Source organism: Muntiacus reevesi, chromosome 8 (genome assembly GCF_963930625.1).
Source record: "Muntiacus reevesi chromosome 8, mMunRee1.1, whole genome shotgun sequence".
NCBI classification, from domain to species: domain Eukaryota; kingdom Metazoa; phylum Chordata; class Mammalia; order Artiodactyla; family Cervidae; genus Muntiacus; species Muntiacus reevesi.
In genome coordinates, this window is record NC_089256.1 from 91021394 (window position 1) to 91040310 (window position 18917).

Sequence of the window (18917 nt, forward strand, 5' to 3'; positions counted from 1 at the left end):
GAATTCTTCAGAGGCACATTCATAAAGTATCTTTATTCTTTCCTATCACTTTCCTGTAAACCCACCATCAAAACTGACCTCTTTTTCATGACCATCTTGGATAAATCTTGGGCAAGTCCCATAATTTCTCAGAAGTTTAAAAAAAAAATTGTCAAGTTATTTTGTTTCCTTCTCAACTTATCTCATTTCAGTAAGTAAAATGTCTATCTTATAAAATACTTAAAATTCCAAACTCCATGTAAAGTTAATCGTCTCCATTTTGTCTGCTCTTGCAGTGGGGAGAGGTGGTGGGGTGGGGACATACATTCAGGCTGATTTCTCTGCCTAGTTTCTGCTCATCTGGCTGCTTGCTAGGCTGCCTCTGACTCCTGGAGGATTGAAAGAAAGAGCGGGAAGAGATGTACAGAGATGTCTTTCACTGAAATCTGTGATCCACACTGATTTTCTCTGGCTGTAGAAGAAGTTTATGCCTAATTTCTCTTGGGTGAACTTTTGGGAAGCTTGAGAGCTGTGTGATTTCACCACTAGGTCTAGGGCCAGCTTAACTGGTGTGAGGCCTGTGCAGATTCTCAGGACCACAAACTTAGGGGGGGCCTCAGGCTTGGTTTAATGCCCTGTCATCACCATTTTGAAGTTTTTAAATTTTGAACAAGAGCACCCTGCATTTTCCTTTTTCACTGCATGCTTGTGTGCTAAGTCGCTTCAGTCATGTCCAACTCTTTGCGACCCTATGGACTGTAGCCCTCCAGGCTCCTCTGTTTATGAGATTCTCCAGGCAAAATGCTGGAGTGGATTGCCATGCCCTCCTCCAGGGGATCTTCCTGGCCCAGGGATTGAACCCCCATCGCTTGCATCTCCTGAATGGGCAGGTAGGTTCTTTACCACTAGCGCCAGGACCCGGCAAATTACAAAGCAAGTCCTAACTGAGCCGCTCCAGCTTCAGCTCCATTGCTGGGCAGCGCCTCTCCTTCAGCTGAAAATCTACAATCTCCCCCTCAGCCTCTTTCTGGCCAGATTACCCCTACAGCAGAAACCAATTTGGGCGGAATTCCATGAACTGAGACCACAAGCCAATATCCCTGCTTAGGTTCTTTTGTTGTAGAAAAGCAATCACATTGGGAAGTACAGCGATTGGAAACCTCTAAGCTAGTGCTACAAGTCCTCTGTGGAGCCAAACCCTCCCCAGAAACTTTTATCCTCAAGCATGAGTCAGATGATTCTACTGCTTTAAACGGCAATGGTCTCACTGAAGCTTTCCTTGAAACCCCTCCCCCTCCAGATAATTGTCAGATCAACCCTTTGTCTAACTCCCTGACTTCTTCACCTCAATTCTTTTATATCTTCAAGAGGAATGAGGAGCTGAGGGTCTAAACCTCAGGTTTTGGCTCTCCTATGCAGGGTCTCCAAAGGAGTCTAACCTCTGAAAGCTGCTGGTTCTTGCCCTCTGCTCTTCTGTTCTCAGCCTTTTAAGAAAGTTGGCAGAAGCAGAGTCCCAGGACAGTGCTCAACCACATCATTTATAACAACAAATTCTTATTTAAAGGGAGAGATTTTGAAACTAAAATACTTGAGAAACATTTTAAGTAGCACCAATGCTATAAAGATGTTAATAACCTCATCCATAGAAAGTGAAAGTGAAGTCGTTCAGTCGTGTCCGACTCTTTGCGACCCCATGGACTGTAGCCCACCAGGATCCTCAGTCCATGGGATTTTCCAGGCAAAAGTACTGGAGTGGGTTGCCATTTCCTTCTCCAGGGGATCTTCCCAACCCAGGGATCGAACCTGGGTCTCCCGCATTGTAAGCAGACGCTTTACCATCTGAGCTACCAGGGAAGCTCATCGATAGAAAAATTCCATTCAAATATTCTGAGCATCTCTTTTGTCCAAGAACCATCATTAAGTTCTATTGATATGCAAATTAATAAGACACAGACGATTTTGTGAAGATGGGTGATAATAAAGTTTTGTCATGGGTTTTGTGCAAGTTTCCTGAGCTTGTGGGTGAGAGTGGGGTTGTGGAGCTTCTTCCCTGAAGGTTCCTGGTTGATAGATCGCTTTTAAGAACCTCTTTCGTAGAAATACCCCTCATAGCTGAGTCGCTGGCTGCATGATATCCACAGTGGAGTTGGTACAGGATGAAGTCCAGACTTGCACACTTTTTGACAAGGGGTTCCATTTTACCCATAAACTATTTTATGCCTATTCAAAACTAAATTCTATAAGCAAGCTTTGCTTAGGGCGTCTTGCATTTTTTCTATCTCGTTGCTATGAGGAATCAGCATTACAGCCAACAGACAAACACCTTTTTTAGCTTCTCCTTCAGTGAGTGACAAATAGTCCACAAAGACAAGTGGGTGGATGTCAGGCTCCATGCGTTCCATTAATGGATAGAAAAGGGAAGCCAACAGCCGCATTCTCAGCAACATTTCATGTCTTAATGTGGAATTTTTGTCCCCTCCTTTTTATTTCCCCCCTTGGAGAGTTCCTAGGATGATTAATAAAACCTTATTAAATCTTTCAGGTTATGAACCCCTTTCAGAATGAAGGGGACACTTAGATCTCTATCAAGGAAAAAAAGTTCCTAAGTTCACTGAGTTAAAAAAAAAAATCCCATTTAGTTGGAAAGGAAATAGGGGATAGGGTGGATTTCAATTTGGAATTTCCTGGACATAGCAATTTTAAAGTGATTCACAACTTGGAAACATCTGTCCAGATTTTGTCTTTTTGCTACTAAAGAAAGAAAATCAATGCATACTGATCACAGAGTTTGAGAACTGGAGCATTTTCTAAATAGGCTGACTTAACTGGGTGTTATTGTGTGTGTGTGTGTGTGTGTGTGTGTGTGTATGTAACTCAGCCATGCAATTTTTCCTGGGGGAGGGAGTCACATTTCATGTAAATATCCTCTGCACTAATGGAGTCAAAACACACCTTCTGATCAGCCCTGATGTGTTTCTTCCCTGAAGCACTGAAATCATCTTGTACCACTTTCGAATCATCACAAATCACTCTCAGTACAAAGGAGCAGTATTTCTGAAGCAATATCAATTACTTCCATAGCCTGTGCATTGGGCATTAGTACACCATATCATTTACTTTTCATTAATGATAATTTCTCCCATTCTAGCAATAGGGTTCTCACAAATTTAGGAAAGATGTCAGGAAGACTCATTTCTCATCTGTACCTGCAAATCTTCCCAAAGGATATCTGTTTTTCTGTTCTGCCTTTCTATCTAGATATATACTAGAATTAAAGCTGTAAAATCCTCATCTGCTATTGGTAAAACCTCTGGTGGAAGGCCCAGATTTTCAGTCATGTTTCTGTCCACCGCACCTTTGAGAGGTCCAATCAATTTATACCCCAGTGGAGGGTGTCAGTGATCTGAGGGTCAAAACTGTCTTACAGAGCATTTGCCTTTTCTGGCTGAACTCTGGACAACACAAATGATTAAGTCATACTCTTATGGCTAGAGTATTTGAATGCAAAGTTCCAAGAATAGCAAGGAGAGATAAGAAAGCTTTCCTCAGCGATCAATGCAAAGAAATAGAGGAAAACAACAGAATGGGAAAGACTAGAGATCTCTTCAAGAAAATTAAAGATACCAAGGGAACATTTCAAGCAAAGATGGGCTCAATAAAGGACAGAAACAGTACGGACCTAACAGAAGCAGTAGATATTGAGAAGAGGTGACAAGAATACACAGAAGAACTGTACAAAAAAGATCTTCACGACACAGAAAATCATGATGATGTGATCACTCACTTAGAGCCAGACATCCTGGAATGTGAAGTGAAGTGGAAATATCACTACAAACAAAGTTAGTGGAGGTGATGGAACTCCAGTTGAGTTATTTCAAATCCTAAAAGATGATGCTGTGAAAGTGTTGCACTCAATATGTCAGCAAATTTGAAAAACTCAGCAGTGGCCAAAGGACTGGAAAAGGTCAGTTTTCATTGCAATCCCAAAGAAAGGCAATTGCAAAGAATGCTGAAACTACCACACAATTGCACTCATCTCACACGCTAATATAGTAATGCTCAAAATTCTCCAAGCCAGGCTTCAGCAATACACGAACCATGAACTTCAGATGTTCAAGCTGGTTTTAGGCAAGGCAGAGGAACCAGAGATCAAATTGCCAACATTCACTGGATCATCAAAAAAGCAAGCGAGTTCCAGAAAAACATCTATTTCTGCCTTATTGACTATGCCAAAGCCTTTGACTTTGTGGATCACAATAAACTGTGGAAAATTCTTCAAGAGATGGGACTACCAGACCACCTGACCTCCCTCTTGAGAAACCTATATGCAGGTCAGGAAACAACACTTAGAACTGGACATGGACCAACAGACTGGTTCCAAATAGGAAAAGGAGTATGCCAGAGCTGTATATTGTCACCCTGCTTATTTAACTTATATGCAGAGTACATCATGAGAAATGCTGGGCTGGATGAAGTACAAGCTGGAATCAAGATTGCTGGGAGAAACATCAATAACCTCAGATATGCAAATGACACCACCCTTATGGCAGAAAGTGAAGAAGAACTAAAAGTCCTCTTGATGAAAGTGAAAGAGGAGAGTGGAAAAAGTTGGTTTAAAGCTCAACATTCAGAAAATTAAGATCATGGCATCTGGTCCCATCACTTCATGGCAAATAGATGGGGAAACAGTGGAAACAGTGTCAGACTTTATTTTTCTGGGCTCTAAAATTACTACAGTTGGTGACTGCAGCCATGAAATTAAAAAACGCTTACTCCTTGGAAGGAAAGTTATGACCAACCTAGACAGCATATTAAAAAGCAGAGGCATTATTTTGCCAACAAACGTCCATCTAGGCAAAGCTATGGTTTTTCCAGTGGTCATGTATGGACATGAGAGTTGGACTATAAAGAAAGCTGAGCACCGAAAAATTGATGCTTTTGAGCTGTGGTGTTGGAGAAGACTCTTGAGAGTCCCTTGGACTGCAAGGAGATCCAACCAGTCCATCCTAAAGGAGATCAGTCCTGGGTGTTCATTGGAAGGACTGATGTTGAAGCTGAAACTCCAGTACTTTGGCCATCTCATGCGAAGAGTTGACTCATTGGAAAAGACCCTGATGCTGCAAGAGATTGGGGGCAGGAGGAGAAGGGGATGACATAGGATGAGATGGCTGGATGGCATCACCGGCTCGATGGGCATGAGTTTGAGTAAACTCTGAGAGCTGGTGATGGACAGGGAGGCCTGGCATGCTGCGGTTCATGGGGTCGCAAAGAGTCAGACACGACTGAGCGACTGAACTGAACTGAACTTGTGGCTAGGTAATACTATAAATACTATGTTTATAGTATTATCCCATCCAGTTTAGGACAAGTAAGGAATGTTACCAGTCTACTCTTGGAAAGAGTCTCCAAATGTATACGTTGAAGTTAACCATGTACCCCAGGGCTAAAAGTCTAGTTTATGAATGAGAGATTGATCTTTTAGCCACGACTAGCAAATACCAGTGTTTTCTTTCTCCCACATATTTAATTTTTAAAAATATAATACTCCTGGTAAGGCTCATGAGCCAGTAGCCACATATGATGCGTAATGCTTATTGAAATTAGTACAATTCAAATGGTGATGTCCTGGTAAAGAGAGTTTCTTGGGTGTGACACCAGCATCACGGTACTGTGAGACATTCTGTCTCTCCCCTTCATATAAGGAGTAAAGCATCCATTACTCAACGAAGGCTCCTCGTACCGGGACACTGGTGAGCTCCGCACATCTGTATATCAAGCGGCGGGTGGACTGAACACACGGAGAGGCAGAACCCGGGGAAATGTAGAAGTGGGGCCCGAAACCTTGGATTCCCTGCCACATCAGGCAAACCTGCAGTCCAAGAGAACCCAGGGGCACCAGGAAGCCGTGCAGGCGCCAGCTTCCTGCACGCAGCGGCGCTCACGACCACAGGGGGCGGGCGGCAGCAGCAGCAGAGGGACTTGGGACCCCCATCCCTGCATCTGCGGTGGCGCCTGCAGAGGTGGCATCTGTGAACACAACGACCCGTGACCCCAGCTCCCTGCACACCTTTCTCCCTCCCCTACGCCTGGCTCCCTCCACCCAGGCAATCCTGGTCGCAGTGGAGGTGCCTGCCATCCTGGGGTCCCCGGCAGCAACGCCAGTGCCAGCAGCGACACTGGTACATCAAGGCGCCAGCAATCCTGGGCCAGAAGCAGTGACAACGAGGGCATCTCACAGTGACGCCTCTGACAGAGGTGTTGGAGGGTGGGAAGTTCTGGTTCTCAGAGAGCAGGCAGAGGAAGCAGGCAAGAGAATCAACAGTTTGTGCTATAGTGCCATCTGCTGAAAGAGAAAAGAAAGACCGCTAATTACCCACCTGTTGGATTGTTGTAAATAGAAACAAGTAAAAAAAAAAACTTTACTTAGAGAAGAAATGTATTCACTACTTAAAATGGACCAGCAGCAGAACAACAGCTCATCAAACACCATGAAGACCACAGTAACACTGTGCCATAAAAAAGAAAATGACAATTCTTCAGAAGCCAAACTTAAAAGCATGGAACATTGCAATCTAACTGACAGAAAACGCAACATAGTTGTGAAGCTCAGCAAGCTACAAGAAAATTCAGAAAGGCAATTCAGTGAGCTCATGAATAAAATTAACGAACAGAAGGAATTCTTTGCCAAAGAGACTGAAACTCTGATATAAACCTGAACAGATATTATGAAATGAAAGAACTAAAATTATGAGATAAAGAAAGCATTAGAAAACAGAAAATAGAGCAGACCATAGGGAAGAAGAACCATCAAGCTGAAAAGTAAAAATCTAGGAATAATTTGGGTGGAAGAGGAGATACAACTGAGATCTAAAGATAAATGAAGAAATCTACTACCTGGCGTCCTTGAGAAAGGTAACCTAAGGATAACAGTTATCCCAAGAGAAGAGAGGAAGGAGAGGACAGGAAACTTACTTAAAGAAATAACAGTTCAGATCTTCTCAGATCTGAAGAAAAAACTGGATATACAAGCTCATGATGCTAAGAACAACTATTTAATCAATGCGAAAAGAACTTCTTAAGACACATTATTTGAAAACTGTCAAATATTAATGACAAAAAATGTAAGGCAACCAGGGAAAAAAAGACAGTAACCCACAAAGGAACTCCTATTAATCTATCAACAAATTTCTTAGCAGAAACTCTACAGGCCAGGAGAAAGTGGAATGACATACAGAAAATTTAAAAAGGTAAAAGCTGTCAGCCAAGAATACTCTACCCAGCATTTATTTTTCAGATATTATGGAGAAATGCTTTTCCAGATATATGAAAGCTGAGGGAGTTCATCATCACTAGACCTACCTTACAAAAAATGTGGAAAGGAACTCTTCCACCAGAAAAAAAAGGTTAAAAGAACAGAAAATTTGAGTAGATGATAAAAAGACAATTGAAAAAGAAAACAACACCACCAAAAAAAACCCACAACTCTGTATCAGAATGGGCTTCCCCGGTGGCTGAGCAATAAAGGTGCCGGTGCAGCAATGTGGGTGTGAAAGGAAATGACAACCCACTCTACTATTCTTGCCTGGGAAACCCCATGGACAGAGGAACTGGGAGGGGGCTAGAATCCACGGAGTTGCAAAGAGGAGGATGTGACTTAGTGACCAAACAGCAACAATATCAGAATGGTTGTTAGACATTTAATTATAGCATAAAGGTTAAGGAGGAAAAAAGCAGTGAAATTAACTACCAGTTCAGTTCAATCATTCAGTTGTGTCTGACTCTCTTCCATACCCCCGACTGCAGTACGTCAGGCTTCCCTGCCCATCACCAACTCCTGGAAATTACTCAAACTCATGTCCATCAAGTCTGTGATGCCATCCAACGATCTCATCCTCTGTCATCCCCTTCTCCTCCTGCCTTCAATCATTCCCAGCATCAGGGTCTTTTCCAATGAGTCAGTTCTTCACATCAGGTGGCCAAAGTGTTGGCGCTTCCGTTTCAGCATCAGTCCTTCCAATGAACATTCAGGAATGATTTCCTTTTGGATTGACTGGTTGGATCTCTTTGCAGTCCAAGGAATTCTCAAGAGCCTTCTCCAACACCACAGTTCAAAAGCATCAATACTTTGGCACTCAACTTTCTTTATAGTTCAACTCTCACATCTGTACATGGCTACTGGTAAAACCATAGCTTTGACTAGATGGAACTTTGTTGGCAAAGTAATGTCTCTGCTTTTTAATACACTGTCTAGGTTGGTCATAGCTTTTCTTCCAAGGAGCAAGTGTCTTTTAATTTCATGGCTGCAGTCACCATCTGCAGTGATTTTGGAGCCCCCCAAAATAAAGTAACTCTCACTGTTTCCATTGTTCCCCATCTATTTGCCATGAAGTGATTGGGCCAAATGCCATGATCTTAGTTTTCTGAATGTTGAGTTTTAAGCCAAACTTTTCACTATCTTTCACTTTCGTCAAGAGGCTCTTTAGTTGCTCTTCACTTTCTGCCTTAAGGGTGGTGTCATCTGCATATCTGAGGTTATTGATATTTCTCCCGGCAATCTTGATTCCAGCTTGTGCTTCATCCAGCCCAGCATTTCTCATGATGTACTCTGCATATAAGTTAAATAAGCAGGGTGACAGTATACAGCCTTGAGGTACTCCTTAGCTTTTGTTTCCCTTTAATCTGCATTGTTTCCTTTTCCTTGTTTTTTATGTCTGCCACTTTGGTCTGGCAGTTTTCTATGATATTTTGCTTCCTTTTTTCTGTTTTTATAGCTACTTCATTTGGTAACAAACTTAGCACTTAGAAGGAGGTTATTTGAGACAACAAAGCATAAAAGGCAAATAGGAAAAGGATGGAAGCCATGCAGATAACTGAAGATAAGATGCTATCACCAGAAAAGGGACTATCTAACCCATGAGACATTTTATGTGAATCTGATGGTAATCAAAAAACATAAATCTAGAGCAGAGACACAAAACATAAAATGGAAGCTGACAAAATATTATAGAAAACTGCCAGGCCAAAATAGAAATAAACACAGGGGAAAAGAAACAATGCAAATTAGAGAAAAATGAAAGCTAAAATGACAATACTAAGTCTTCATTTATCAGTAATCCCCCTTAACATAAATGGGTTAAATTCACCAGTAAAAACAAGTAGAGTGGCTGTGAGGAAGGCAATGTCAAAGAATGTTCAAACTATTGCACAATTGCACTCATCTCACATTGTGGCAAAATAATGCTCAAGATTCTCCAATGAGGCTTCAACAGTATGTAAACTGAGAACTTCCAGATGTTCAAGCTGGATTTAGAAAAGGCAGAGGAACCAGAAATCAAATTGCCAACATCCACTGGATGATAGAAAAAGCAAGAGAGTTCCAGAAAAGCCTCTCCTTCTGCTTTATTGACTATGCCAAAGCCTTTGACTGTGTGGATCACAACAAACCATGGAAAATTCTTAAAGAGAAGGGAATACCAGATCACCTGACCTGCCTCCTGAGAAATCTGTATGCAGGTCAAGAAGCAACAGTTAGAAATGGGCATGGAAAAACAGACTGGTTCCGAATCAGGAAAGGAGTATGTCAAGGCTGTATATTGTCACCCTGTTTATTTAACTTCTTTGTGGTCACCATCTGCAGTGATTTTGGAGCCCAGAAAAATAAAGTCTCTCACTGTTTCCATTGTTTCCCCATCTACTTGCCATGAAGTGATAGGACCGGATGCTATGGTTTTAGTTTTCTGAATGTTGAGTTTTATGCCAACATTTTCACTCTCCTCTTTCACTTTCATCAAGAGACTCTTTAGTTCTTCACTTTCTGCCATAAGGGTGGTGTCATCCATGTATCTGAGGTTATTGATCTTTCTCCTGGAAACCTTGATTCCAGTTTGTGCTTCATCCAGGCCAGCGTCTCCTCATTTTAAAGATAAACTCTAGATTTACTCATGCTAGATTCAATGAAAACTGCAAAAACCAGCCCTCTTCCAGTGTGTGGATAAAACACTAGGTAGGTTTCTCATTGAGCCTGAATGCTCTTCCTCTGGGTCCATGAAATAACTCTGTGCTATACTAAGTTGCTCAATCATATTTGACTCCTTGCGACCCCATGGACTATAGTCAGTCAGGCTGTTCTGTCCATGGGATTCTCCAGGCAAGACTACTGGAGTGGGTTGCCATTTCCTTTTCCAGGGAATCTTCCTGACCCATGGATCAAATCCACATCCCCTGCTTGGCAAGTGGAGTCTTTACCCCTGAGCCCACTGGGAAGCCCCTACACCCTCTTAATAATTTTCTCAATTTTGCCTGAAGTACTTTATGAGAATCTCTTGTTACTTGCATCCAAATGACTCCAGACTCGAAGTACTGCAGTCTTAAGTAGCTCATTAGATACCCACACCACTTCCCTTTCTTAGTCAATATCTAATAAAAGTAAGTAGGAATACCTAGGGTAACAGGACCAACCTCAGGAAGGTTATGGAAGGACTTAAGGTCAAAATGTGGGCAGACTTAAGGTCAAAATTTGTGCAGACATAAGGTTCAGGTGATAACTCAGTCATCCTGAAAGCAAATAAAAGTTATCAAACCAGCAACGCAGGAGAGCAGGCATAACCTAAAGACGTGGGTAATGAGAGGTACATCTCACATTTGTCACCACCAAACCCCACTAACAATTCCCAGGAAATAAAAATAGAATCTAGGTAATAAAGTCTAACCTTCTTTATTTTTTCCTTTGTGCTTCATCTTGTTTCATTCGCTCATAGAGTGTTGTGTGCAGAGGCCTTTCTTGGTGAACTTCAGGCCAGAGTTCCTAGTGTGAAAGAGCTTTGCCAGACACTTCAGCTCATCAGGCAAGGGCAGAAGAGCTGCCCAAGACACACTCAATTTACGATGGCGGCAGCAGGCCTGATGTGTGCAGAGCCGCTGTGCTTAACGCTAGGAGATCTGGAACATGAGTTTTGCAACTACACCCATCCCACAGAAACCTCCACCCCAGCACTCCCAACTGCTGAAAGGACCCTGGTGAAGCAGCCCCACCCACAGCCTGTCTGGGGAGATCCTGGGCTCTATAGCTCCAGCTGGTGCCTCCTCATTCTCTGACATAAAAATAAAGATTTCCTTTGTTTTGGAGGCAACTTACCCTTGTCCTATTGGCTTGAACAGCATTGGGCAGGAGGACTCTGGTTGGAGACCGACTTAGGTGGGTCAGAGCAAGCCCTGTCAGGTATTATCGCTGATATATGTCTCACAGCCCATGTACCACTTTACGTGTGTTATCTTCCTTATAAGACTATGACCCTCAAAGGACACAGTTCCTAATTCATATTTTCTAATCAGTCAATGAGGAATTTTGCTGTTTAGTATTTAGATGGCACTGGTGGTAAGGATGGGGAAGACTAGTGATCTCTTCAAGAAAATCAGAGATACCAGGTGAACATTCATGCAAAGATGGGCTCCATAAAGGACAGAAATGGCATGGACCTAACAGAAGCAGAAGACATTAAGAAGAGGTGGCAAGAATACACAGAAGAACTGAACAAAAAAGGTCTTCATGACCCACATAGTCACAATGGTGTGATCACTCACCTAGAACCAGACATCCTAGAATGTGAAGTAAACTGGGCCTTAGGAAGCATCACTACGAACAAAGCTAGTGGAGGTGATGGAGTTCCAGTTGAGCTATTTCAAATCCTGAAAGATGATGCTGTGAAAGGGCTGCACTCAATATGCCAGTAAATTTGGAAAATTCAGCAGTGGCCACAGGACTGGAAAATGTCAGTTTTCATTCCAATCCCTAAGAAAGGCAATGACAAAGAATGCTCAAAGTACTGTACAATTGTACTCATCTCACATGCCAGTAAGGTAATGCTCAAAATTCTCCAAGTCAGGCTTCAGCAATACATGAACCGTGAATTTCCAGATGTTCAAGCTGGTTTTGGAAAAGGCAGAGGAATCAGAGATCAAATTGCCAACATCTACTGGATCATAGAAAAAGCAAGAGAGTTCCAGAAAAACATCTCCTTCTGCTTTATTGAGTATGACAAAGCCTTTGACTTTGTGGATCACAATAAACTGTGGAAAATTCTGAAAGAGGTGGGAATACCAGACCACCTGACCTCCCTCTTGAGAAACCTGTATGCAGGTCAGGAAGCAACAGTTAGGACTGGACATGGACCAAGAGGCTGGTTCCAAACAGGAAAAGGAGTATGTCAAGGCTGTATATTGTCACCCTGCTTATTTAACTTATATGCAGAGTACATCATGAGAAACGCTGGGTTTGAAGAAGCACAAGCTGGAATCAAGATTGCCAGGAGAAATATCAATAAACTCAGGTATGCAGATAACACCACCCTTATGGCAGAAAGTGAAGAGGAACTAAAAATCCTTTTGATGAAAGTGAAAGAAGAGAGTGAAAAAGTTGGCTTAAAACTAAACATTCAGAAAACTAAGATCATGTCATCTGGTCCCATCACTTCATGGGAAATAGATGGGGAGACAGTGTCAGACTTTATTTTTTGGGGCTCCAGAATCATTGCAGATGGTGATTGCAGCCATGAAATTAAAAGACGCTTACTCCTTGGGAGGAAAGTTATGACCAACCTAGATAGCATAATAAAAATCAGAGACATTACTTTGTCAACAAAGGTCCATCTAGTCAAGGCTATGGTTTTTCCAGTGGTCATGTATGGATATGAGAGTTGTACTGTGAAGAAAGCTGAGCACTGAAAAATTAATGTTTTTGAACTGTGGTATTGGAGAAGACTCTTGAGAGTCCCTTGGACTGCAAGGAGATCCAACCAGCCCATCCTAATGCAGATCAGTCCTGGGTGTTCATTGGAAGGACTGATGCTGAGGCTGAAACTCCAATACTTTGGCCACCTGATGTGAAGAGCTGATTCATTGGAAAAGACCCTGATGAGGGGAGGGATTGGGGGCAGGAGGAGAAGGGGACGAGAGAGGATGAGATGGCTGGATGGCATTACCAACTTGATGGACATGAGTTTGAGTGAGCTCCGGGAGTTGGTGGTTGGACAGGGAGGCCTGGCATGCTGCGGTTCATGCGGTCACAAGGAGTCGGACATGACTAAGAGACTGAACTGAACTGAACTGAGTAGAAAAAAATTTTCCGTTTCCTGGGACAATGTTCTATGGAAAGGAGTTGGGCAGTTGACTCATTATAAACACTAGCTATCTTAAAAGTAATGCAAATTATTTAGGAATTTGAGCAAAAGGTGGGGAGTAGATAAAACAAGTACTTTTTAGCTACCAAAAGTAGCTAAATACTTGTAGCTTGATACTCTGCTTTTTACCTTTTGTTGTGGGATATAATTTTGGGGAAAAGATCATTGTTTTTTTCCTCCTATATGTTGTGGTTGCTGCCCCTATTTCCACCTCTCAAGTAAGTGACTTTCATCCTTTTGAAGAGGGACACGTGCAGCTGAGAAGGCAAAAATCAATTGAGTTCCTGAAGAGATATGCTAAAGCTCCTCTGAACCAGGCATTTTGAAAGCCAAGACTTTCATCAGCCAAGTTTTTGAGATCACAAAGTATTTTTAAGCCACAAAAGGCTAAGCCTCTGGAGACTGTTGAACATGGAGTCTTGAGGATAAAGTTAGAGGTGGAGAGGAGCTTGCTAAGAAAAATGTATTTTCCCACGCTAAAGGAGATGCAGTTTAATAAGTGAGTGTTATCTGAGGTGAGTGTTGTCTGAGGAGACGGAGGTAGAGTATAGGAACTGAGGGTGACTGAAACAACACACGGTACCCCACTGTCAGCCCAACTAAGCTTTGGATGGGGCAAATGCAGACCGCAGGGAGGTTTGCAGACAAATTTTCCTCGAAGCCCAAGAGAGTTTAAACCACAGAGATGTCCTCACAGTGTACCTGTTCCCAACCAAAATCATCATCATCATCCAGCGATAGAAGGGTAGAATCAGAGACATTTCATCAGAAATGGTCACAGATACAGCATGCCAGGCCTCTCACTAATTCAGACTAACACAGACAAGTTTTCAAAAGATTTCTGTGTTCTTGAGAAGAGATAGAAGAGAGTTGCCTGGGAATCTGGACTGTCCTCACAAGTGGGATAGATAGGTAGGATGTGAAGTGACCTTCGACATGGCAGAGGGAGATTCAAGGGGGAGGTGGATATTGCAGCAGTGGGTATAAATGGGCTAGGAGTGGATGTACAAATAGCAGTAGACCCCAGCTGAGGTCTAAAAGGATGTGAAGAGAAGAAGTAGGTGTATCTGCTCTTCAACAAATACCAATATATACGGAATCTCTTCCCCCAAATAATCTTCGTCAATGCTGTGAAGAAAAAGAGCAGAAAGCAATGAAAACAACCTGGAATCGACTATTTACCCCAAAGAAATGAAGAAAAGTCTCATAAGCCTTCTATATAAATATGCAGTGACCTCCAGAGGAGGGAGGTGAGAAATCATTCAATGATCCACAAACTCTTGCCTAGTTATGAGGATGTTTTCAAGAAATGGATTCTGAACAAAAACAGTAGTTTTGAAAATCTAAGTGCTAAAAATGGGCAGGTAAACAGAAAAGTAAATATTCTTTGAACAGGGCATAAAGAGGTAAATGTGGTCGGATGCAATTTGGAGATGTCTGAAACTTCCCAACACCTCCCCAAATATTCTGATGCCCCGATCATGGAATACAGGCATCTACTGCCACAGAAGGGGGGTTAGATAGAGTTGGAAATAAATTGTCAATTAGTCCCTACACATGATTAAAAAACCTAATTGCACAAATAAGAATAATGGAAGCCAGAGTTTACTGGGACAGGAGTCAGAGTTATAAAAAGTAAAAGATATCAAAGGAGAAACCACAAGAAAAAACAATGAAGATTTAAGGATAATTTTCTCAATCAAAAGAGAAAGAAGTTCAACCTGTGGCTTGGGAGGAGAGTCTTATAGGACACAGGGCTGGGCTTAAAGGTTTATGTTATCTGAGAATGGGAGCTTTCAGCTTTCCTCCCCACCTGCACTGATCCCAGATCTTTGTGCAATGAATAATGCCAAACAGAATCAGTGCCACTAGAATGATATAAACATACTCTGGGTGGTCAGGCTCACAAAAACAACCACGGCTTATGTAGAGTCAGGTGTTAAGTTGAAGGAAAACACTGAAACATCTGTGAGGAAATTTTAATTATGACACTTTCAAATGTACAAAACACCCATAAACAGAAGACACCTGTACAGCTTCCTTCAAAATTATCAAAAATTTCTAAAAATTGTCTTGTTTTCATTGAATTTTTCAGGAAATTAGATGAAACTAATTCAACTACACCCCTATCCCTCCCCCAGTCCATTCTTTTTTTTTTTAATTTTTCAGTGGGTTTTGTCATACATTGATATGAATCAGCCATAGAGTTACACGTATTCCCCATCTCGGTCCCCCCTCCCACCTCCCTCTCCACCCGATTCCTCTGGGTCTTCCCAGCCATATCTGGTACATGTACACCCCAGTCCATTCTTAAAAACACTGTTTGCCTGAGCATAATGAATCCCAAGTCAAAAGACAAAGAAAAGAGTCTAGAGTTCAGGAGCCAAGCTTGGAGCATGTACCTGAGACTGGGCTTGAGTCTGGGTCTGAGGATACTGAGTCTGGGTCTGGGGATACTGAGTCTGAGTCTGGGGATACTGAGCCTGGGTCTAAGAGGTCTGGGTCTGGGTCTAGGACTGGGCCTGGGCCTGGGCCCAGGTCTTAGGTTGGACTTGGGCTGGGAGAGACTGCCAGTGGGACCAGGACCAGTGATGGGGCTGGGACAAAGTCCAGTCCCGAGCCTGGGCCTGGGACTGTGCCTCATTCTGCAGTATATCTGGGCTTAGATTGAAGTTGGAGATGGGGCTGGATCTGGGGCTGGGCTGGGGCTGAAAAATGTTTGTCTGTAAGAGGAAGTTGGGGCTGCTGCAGAGCAGCAGACTTTGCTCCTGGTTAGTAGATATCAGGAGTGCATCTAGATTTGCTCTGATAAGGTCATCAGTGACTAAGAGTTTCTCGTGAACAAACTCACTAACCCCTTTCAGACTCAGACTTTCCTTTAGTCCAGAAATCTTGCTATCTGAATTCAGACAAAAGTTCACCAAAAGAAGAACAGAAGTGAAAATACAGCTTTAGTTATGGCAGAGTCTTAACAGTTTGCAGTTAGAAGACATTCAGATTTCTTAGCTCTTTTAAATCTTAAAAAAGTTTCAGTTATTCATATTTTATCTTTTAAACTAGATTTTTATATGTTAATACAACATGGTTGTTGTCAATATTGGTTTTGAAATTAAGCATTACTGTAATTTTCTAAAATCTTGTGGATCTATGATTTTATAAAAATGGGCCACGCATTATAGTCATTCAGGTTGGAGATGGTATGGCTTGCCTTGGGAACAACTCTTTGAATTCCACTCTTCCTTAACTTAACTTTGAATGTCTCTTCTACTATTCTTAGAACCCCACTTTTGACATAACAGCATTGCCTCGTGGGGTTTTCAGTGGTCCATAAGCTAGTCAAAACAGTGTACAGAATAGAGAATAGACAAGCTATACTCGGTAAGTATCCATTCCCTTCATAGACACCACCCTCCACAAGGCTTCACTATTGGAATACTCTCCTGAGGAGCACGAGCTACTTTGGACAACTCAGTGTTTTGAGTCATGCAAAAGTGGTTGTGAATAAGTTAGAGACTGTAAAATACCCCATACTAAGCTGCTAAAGTGTACATTACTATCCCATGTTGGACTCAATTGGCTTCTTCTGTTTTTTTATTGGTAAGAGAGAGTAACCGTTATGGGTTTCCACGATGTCTGGCACTTAGAACTCCTTTACTCAATTTTCATAATGAGCTGAAAAGGTGTGTTATTATCCCTACGCAATATACCGTATGTGAGAGTTGGACTATAAAGAAGGCTGAGCACTGAAGAACTGATGCTTTCAAATTGTGTTGCTAGAGAAGACTTTTGAGAGTCTCTTGGACTGCAAGGTGATCAAACCGGTTAATCCTAAAGGAAATCAATCCTACATATTCATTGAAAGAGAGGACGAGATGGTTAGATAGCATCACTGACTCAATAGACATGATTTTGAGCCAACTCCAGGAGATAGTGAAGGACAGGGGAGCCCGGCATGCTCCAGTCCACGGGGTTGCAAAGAGCCGGACACGACTTAGTGACTGAACACTGCCACCTGAGGAATATGAGCCTGGGAAAGATTTGATCACTTGCCCCTAGCTGTGTAGGGATTCCTGACTGAGCCAGGCTCTGAAGCAGATGCCTTCTAAGCCTGCGTAGGAGCCCCCTGACCTCTTCCAGCTTTCTGAGTGTGTGGACACCTTTCAGAGGTGACGGTGCTCCCTGACCCACAGTCAAGCGCTGGCCTTCAATTTCTGAACTTTACTAGGCTGCCCTGACCCTTGGCTTTCTTTCAGTATTATGATTTAGCTTCTTTTGTCTTGAGTATGAGCCCTTGTCTGTGGGGCACCGTTAGATCTTCTCTCGGTTGGGTGCCTAGGGGAAGAGTTTTTCCTTTTTTGCAAGTTCGATGCATGAAGCAGGGCACTCAAAGCTAGTGCTCTGGGACAACCCAGAGGGGTGGGGTGGGGACGGAGGTGGGAGAGAGGTTCAGGATGGGGGTACACGCGTGCACCTGTGGGAGATTCATGTCGATGCATGGCAAAAGCCATCACAATATTGCAATTTATCCTCCAATTAAAATTAATTAATTAATTTAAAAAATAGAGCTTTTAACATATGTAAAAAATTGATTCAATTTGGACTTATGTAATGATGTAGAAATTAAGACATATTATATATAAACTAAGAAAAACTACACCAAGTTCTTGATTTTCATGAGAGTCTGGGTGCGTGTGTTATTTAAGATAATCACAAACCCTGAGGCAATTTTTTTTTTATCCCCATCTAGTAAAATACACTACCACCTATGCCAGTCTCTTTGTTTTTAAAGAATGCAAATTAATTTTAATATTGGAGTATGGCATTTTCAAGGAAGGAAAATCTGTTGCTAAAACATCATATAATTCAAATTTCATTCGTGTTTCACTTTGAATAGTATTGCCTGTGGTATTGCTTCATCTAGGAGCACAGATGGTGAAAATATGCTTATATATTCTCATTTTTTGTATTCCTTATCGATTGCATTCATAATCTTTGGCACTGTCAACTAACACAGCTTTATTTACTGAGATTCTAAAATTTCTGTAGAAATGACCTGTTCAATTGGTCTGAGTAAACAAGTCCAGGAAATTCAGAGTCATGAGAAAATCATTAGTCTCAACCTTGACAAGTTAATGTAGCAAAGAAAATCAAGAAGAAAGATTCTGTTGGCAACTGATTATTACTGAACATCAGTTTCTGGTGAAAGACAAAAGTACTAAAAGGTGAAACAGGAAACCTTATCAGCACCGCTCTTGATGAACATGCTCAGCATGGGGGACGTAGGTTGATTGTTGTCCTGGCCACCAGAGTCTGCAAGGACACGTCAGCACCTCACCCTCCAGAGCTACACTGGAAAAGAAGTGACAACGCTGCTGTTTCGTTAGGCTTTTTTTGGCTTGTTTTTTACCTGATTTTTTTCTTTCATGAATTGCAACATCAGTAGACTTGACTAAGTGCTGGCTATTAAAAAACAATTGTTAAACAGTGATGAAAAGGAAAAATGAGGATTTCCCTGTCAGTCCACGGTTAAGACTCTATGCTTCCAATGCAAGGTTTGATCCCTGGCCTGGGAACTAAGATCCCATATGCCATGCAGCCAAGAAAAGGAAAAATGAGTGGAGAGATTTAGCAATATCATCAAATCTTAAGGTAGCAGTAAAAAGGAATTTGGTAGTCAGAGCCAGATTATATATAATAAATTATCTAAATACTAACCTGTTATAAATTCTGTGGTCTTAGGAATATAAAATAAGAGATTGACTC

At 42.0% G+C, this 18917-nt stretch overlaps 1 non-coding gene across 1 annotated transcript; it reads right to left on the reverse strand.

The window, feature by feature from the left end:
- Window positions 1–1761: 1761 nt before the first annotated feature.
- On the reverse strand, window positions 1762–1833 carry TRNAC-ACA (transfer RNA cysteine (anticodon ACA)). The gene has a single exon. It is a non-coding gene; the product is annotated as a tRNA-Cys (tRNA).
- Between the last annotated feature and the right edge of the window lie 17084 nt (window positions 1834–18917).